At 31.5% G+C, this 6,392-nt stretch overlaps 2 pseudogenes; both read right to left on the reverse strand.

Moving 5' to 3' along the window:
• Positions 1-453: 453 nt before the first annotated feature.
• Positions 454-1,034, reverse strand: LOC105620820 (annotated as a pseudogene).
• A 194-nt stretch (positions 1,035-1,228) lies between these two features.
• On the reverse strand, positions 1,229-4,874 carry LOC105620821 (annotated as a pseudogene).
• Positions 4,875-6,392: the final 1,518 nt, after the last annotated feature.

Here is a 6,392-nt window from a genome sequence, read left to right on the forward strand (position 1 = left end):
AATTAAACAGTATTATAAGTATCGTAAAAGAGAATAAGTATATTGTAAGAATTTGTGTTTGAAAATGTACTTTATTGAAGACAGAGTGTATAAAATGTTAATAAACGCAAATTATATTTACACATGGTGGATGCTAAAAAAATATTAACATTAGTAAGCAAAGCGAAAAGATTCTCTTGATGTAAAGAAATTTCAGTAAGAGTTCAGTAACGAAGAGAATCATATCTAACATAAGTGACAAAGTTTTATATGAAAGAATATTTATCATAATAATGTCCTTTCAATAAATTCCTTTCTTAAATTTAGAATATAATTCTTTATATCTATATTATACTTAATTATCTATATAGTGAATTAAAAATTAAATATCTAAAAATTATCACAACCAATTTATTGTGCATATTGATAAATATTAACTGTTTATCATTCTTAGAAAATTGGTAGAAATAAGCATTATATATTTCTCATTCGTAATCTTTCAGCTATCAAATCTCGTTTTGCAATACCTGCTTGAGCAGCATCTCGTATATTTCCGTTGATTATATGATCTATTCTGTATATCCTCGTTCATTTCTAAATCGAGATCATCACCTCTCATCAAACACAAGTTGTGTAGTACACAGCATGCAAGAATATGCATCGGAATCAAATTTACTAGTCATCGCAAGTACTGTAAGAAGACTTTGGAAACATTGTTTTAATAGTGCGAACGCTCTTTCAATAAATATTCTTGCAGAAGAGTGAAGGAAATTATAATTTCTTTGACGTTTCGTCAGGCCATTGTCTCTATATGGCATCAACAAATTTTTATACAGTTTATTGCTTGCTTGTTTATTTAAGCTTGATTTCCAATTAAATGGCACTCATCTGGAAATTTTGACACATCTGCAAGGATTGTACCTCAGACAAAATATTCGTTGATCAGATCCTACATGTCCAACAAAACAATGAGTAAATTGACATGTATCATCATATAGTCTGCAAAAGAAGACAATAGATTATGGTAAATGAAATTGCACGGAGAACATTAACATTAGAATGCCTGATAAAAGTATTCAATTTCTTTAGTCTTCTTCTATATTACAGTATATTTCTATTTTTATTAAGAAAAAACAATGTTTTGTAAAACTGTGAAACAAGAAGATTGTAAGAAATTTAAATGATTCCATCAAATATTCTAGTGTTAGAATATAAAAGTATATTACCTGAATTGAGTGACCTTTGTTAGTTAACGATCTGATTATGTTTGGAAATTATGTTTGGGAGCTGGAATATTAATATGCCATTAATAGCACCGATGACTTTTGGGAATCCTCCCCCACTGGCAGTTTCAAATCCTACCCATACTTGCTGAACTCGTCTTTAGGTCACTTTGTTATAATTGGCTCCAGTTCATTAATTGCACTTATAACATGTCTTGTAATATATAATGCGGTACTTCTATCGACATTAAATCGATCAGAAATCGACCTGATTAAGAAATGAGAATAAACATTGTTTTCTAGTTAATGACATAAATCAACAAAAGCATCATTCTGTTTTTGTTGTCTACTCAAACAAAGATAGATTGATGCTTGTGTCGATTGATAGTATTGTCTGCATAAAACAGCGACTACAACGAGATTTTAAGATGTAAAAGTTAAGCTTTAAGCTTTAGTTATAAGAAATTGATCAATTACAATCGAATGTGAGGAGAACAATAATTGATCAATTTTTTATGGCTTAAAACTTAAGTTTTATGCCTTAAAATATCATTGTAAACGCTGCTTTATGCAGACAATACTATCAATCGACACAAGCATCAATCAGAGCTGGTATTTAGTTCACAGCACATTTCGACTGATTTTTAGCTTGATTCCTGATCAAAGATATAAGCGGCGCGCTGCTTTAAATAGAAGTCTGTTTAGTGCTTATTTGTTACCTTAAAAAATCCGGGGTAGCAAGTCTCCATAATGCTAATAAAAGTTGCTTTTTTGGAGAAATTGTAGGTGTTCCTCCTACTTCTCTTTGTAGTTTAGGCTCAATAATAGATAAAATATATTCGAATGTTTCAGGAAGCATCCTAAATGATACTTTAATCACTTTTTATTATAGTTAGATATTGCATTTTTTATTCAAATCAAGTAAATTATTTTTTGACCATAATAATTTTAACACAAATGTTTTTAGAAAGATATTATTTATATAAATATACCTAAAATGAGTCTTAAAATCTTGATCTGTCAACGCTGGCACTGTTATTTCAATGTAATTATGTACTCTGGATATTTTTTTTCTTTTATTAAACATATCAATATTATCCAATACTTCATCAATATCGCTGTCAGTTGATGATACATCTTCCAAATATTTTCATATCTCTAATGCTAATATTATTACTAAATCTCTTCTTGCGTGCAACTCCATTACAAATTGAAGCATAAAATCAATATCAAAACTCTTGATTTTTTGTTTTGCTTTTTGCACTATTTAGCGCAACAAGCTATTCACGGCTATAGTCAAAATAACAAAATAATCATGACGACAATTTCATATCGTCCAGGATTATTATAATCCAGCTTCTAATTTTTATCCTTGAAAAATGAAAGATTAAATACTTACACAAGCAAGAATTACTTCACTCCGGCCTAGTAGCCATCAATTGTAGAGACTGAAATTGAGATTAGTTGATGATGATAATGATGATGATTAGAGGTTTCACTTTTGCTCTACTACAATCTTCTAGGTTGATGTCCCCAGAGTCACCTTCTCTCACGGCTACAAGAGTCAGGACTTCTCGCACCAATTTCGTCCAACGTAGGTACTTCATTACAGTAATTTTCAATTCTCAATCCAGATCGATGATTATAACCTTAATCAGCCATACCAGCGGCCGATTAATTTATAAGAAATTTCGGAGGTTAGTTTCCAATCTTATTGGCGATTTTGTTCAACTAGAAGCGAAGAGCAACTAAATAAAATCGAAGCACTTGATACGTATAACAGAACAGTCTTTAAAAACCGAATCGGTTTTTGTCGGTTACGAGCGGTTATACTTTACATTTCGCAAATATAGCCGAGTTGACTCTTGTCATCCGTGTGCTACGCATTTTCGACGGTAAAAAAAAACGGCGTCACATCCGAGTTTGAATTACGTCATTGACAGAATCATCAAAAAGATTTTTAATGTAAATGATTATTATTGAGTGTGGAGAAAAGTTCGTGGCGTTTTTCCCGCTAGATGACATTAAATGCTCAGCAACTACTAATCGCAACATTAGACGTGCGTTAAAAAATGACATTTTAACCTTTGTTTTGAGCCGAAAAAGATTGAAATCGGTGAAGTGGATCAAAAGTTATTTTATTTTGAAAATGGAAATAAATAAGGAAAAAATTCGCTACATTTTGCAGTATCACTACGATAAAGGCAAGAATGCTGCACAGGCTTGTGAAAAAAATTTGCGCTATTTACGGTGAAGATACTCTATTAAAATCAGCAGCACCGAAATGGTTCGCTCACTTTCGTGCTGGAAATTTCGATGTGAAAGATGAACTTCGCTCCGGTCGACCAATCACTGAAAAGTCCGAAATCATGGTAAAAGTCGAGCGTGATAAGCATGTGAGCACTGTGGAGATTGCCAGGGAACTAGGCATCGATCACAAAACAGTTTTAAATCGTTTACACAAAGCTGGATACAAAAAGAAGCTCGATGTTTCGATTCCTCACGAGTTAAGTGTTAGGAACATGATGGATCGAATTAACATTTGTGATACGCTACTGAAACGGAATGAAATTGAACCATTTCTGAAGAGAATGATAACTGGTGATGAAAAATGGATCACCTACGACAATCCAATTAGAAAAAGATCGTGACTAAAGAAAGGAGAGAAGAGCAAGCAATTGGAAAATTTGGATTGATGAGGAAGAAGGTGATGTTGTGTATGTGGGACTGGAAGGGAATCGTTCACTATGAGCTGTTATCGTCCAGTTAATTCCGAACTCTACTGTGAATAACTGCAGAGATTACAACAAGCAATTGAGAGGAAGCGGCCAGAATTAATCAATAGGAGAGGTGTCGTCTTCTATCACGACAACGCTCGACCACACACATCTTTGATGACTCGGCAAAAATTGCGAGAGCTTGGCTGGGAAGTTTTAATGCACCACCGTATAGTCCTGACATAGCACCCTCAGACTATCATTTGTTTAGGTCTCTGCAGAACTCTTAATGATGTAAAGCTAGCTTCAAAAGAGGCTTGTGAAAATCACTTGAAACAGTTTTTCGATCAGAAATCACAAAAATTCTATCGCGATGGAATTATGGCTCTGCCCCAAAAATGGCAAAATATTATAGAAAATAATGGAGTATATTTGGTTTAAATAAATTGATTTCAATACTCTAAGAAAAACACTTTAATTTTATTAAAAAATCGCCACGAACTTTTCCCATACCCAATATTAGTGAATTATTTTATGTTTAAGTACAACATATAGTGATCATGAAAACTTTCCCAATCCTCCATTATTAAACGCTACTAACAATAATTATTCATGGAGTTTGCTAACGCTCTCGCGCTATTGGTTCCACGAACAGCGTTGATAGTGTTTGTCCATAATACAAATAGTGTCTCCTCGAACGCATCCATGATCGAAGATAATGACGACTTAATCTAAAAAGTGGCAGTTTAGAACTTTGCGTCATGATATCTCTTGTAAGATATCGCTTGTAAGATATATAGAGAAAAAATAAAACACTTACATTATATATTCCGAGCGGTTGCAATCGATTGAGCATACTTAGATCTTGGTCAGTTTTGCCCTTATTTTCCGATAATCTCGATTTGACGCAATTCGCCGATTCGCGTAAAGAACGCACATCCGTGTCTCGCACCATAGCTTAGTACCGAGATACTATCTCTACTACAGTATCTCCAGATATGTACGTATATTCATTACATATATAAGTATATTGCGTATCTTACTTTTTGCAGAGCGCTGAATCTCTTACGGTCGCAGATGTTCTCTCTCGCATCTGCGTCGTCTCTCAACTTTCCCGCATTGCTATTGTATTATATGCTATCGATTTACTATTTGTTTACTATTATTGTATTCAGTCTTGTATTCAATTTTCAATATTAATGTATCTTAAATTTATGCTATGTCATCATGTTACATTTTTATATTATCTGTAATCTTTTTCGTACTATATTGTAAATTTATATTCGCTTTTGCGCCTTTTACACTGTAATTCTTTACTCCCATTTTCTGATAGGCATTAGAGCTGCAAATTTTGCCTCACTTTTTTGTACACTCACCTGTACACTTAATTTTTCTCGCTTAATTCTGTAATCATCATTCTTCTCATAGAATGTGAATAGTTCGCGCTTTAAATAATATTGAAAACCAACTAGTGAGTGAATATCGTTTTTCAAGGGGGCATGTATGAACACATAATTATAATATAATATTTTATAATACTATTAATACTATTATAGTTCTAGTCATGATTGCGTTTCAAGATTAAAGAGGACTTGATTGCACAGTTTATAAAATTCTAGTGAACTTGTATAAATTGATACTGAAAGTTAGATAATAAGATCAGCTTTGATCAATTATAGGATTTCATTTATCTAATTGATGGAATTAAAATTTATTTTTTTAATTATAAAAAATTTTTTATACGATTTAGCATATGCATGCATATGTTATTTCTTGGTAAAGTTTATTTATAAGCATGTCAAATCAGGGACAGAAATCCTTTATAAATAATTCTATAATTAAGGTAATTAAATTTTATAAAATACATATAAAACAAAAAATGAAGAGAATAAAAAAAGGGACTAAATTAATAATGTATAAAATATATTTAGAAACGGTATAGCTAATGTCACGAATTTATCGTTGTATCAGTAGAAAGTTTATAATTGATCACAATAATGAGACAGAACCATATTGCAACAATTTAATTAATTCTATTATAATAAATAATTGTCATTATTAAGCAATAATTTGATATTGTAATAGTGAACATAGATCATGCAATGTTCAAAGAAACAAAAATATTTATTTTTATCTAAGGGATCAGTTGACCAACAATATTGATCTTTTATATCTTTAAAAAGATATCAAACGTTATTAACATTAAAGATATGTGAGTAATGAATTCTTTACAATTAGGATAACTTAGATACCGGTGATATACGTCTGTATTGAAACATTATTCGTTATAACATTACTCTGAAAAACTAACACTATATTTGTAAAGATACAAAATTCCATCTTGAATACTGCCTAAACTCATTTTTAAAAAGAGAATAAGAACAGACAGACTTTGTCACTGGCGTTGATTCATTAGATAAAAATATGTAAAAAAAAAGATTCAATATTGTCAAAGTGTTTATATTCTTATATA

This window comes from Atta cephalotes, assembly GCF_000143395.1.
Source record: "Atta cephalotes unplaced genomic scaffold scaffold00029, whole genome shotgun sequence".
In the NCBI taxonomy this organism is placed as follows: domain Eukaryota; kingdom Metazoa; phylum Arthropoda; class Insecta; order Hymenoptera; family Formicidae; genus Atta; species Atta cephalotes.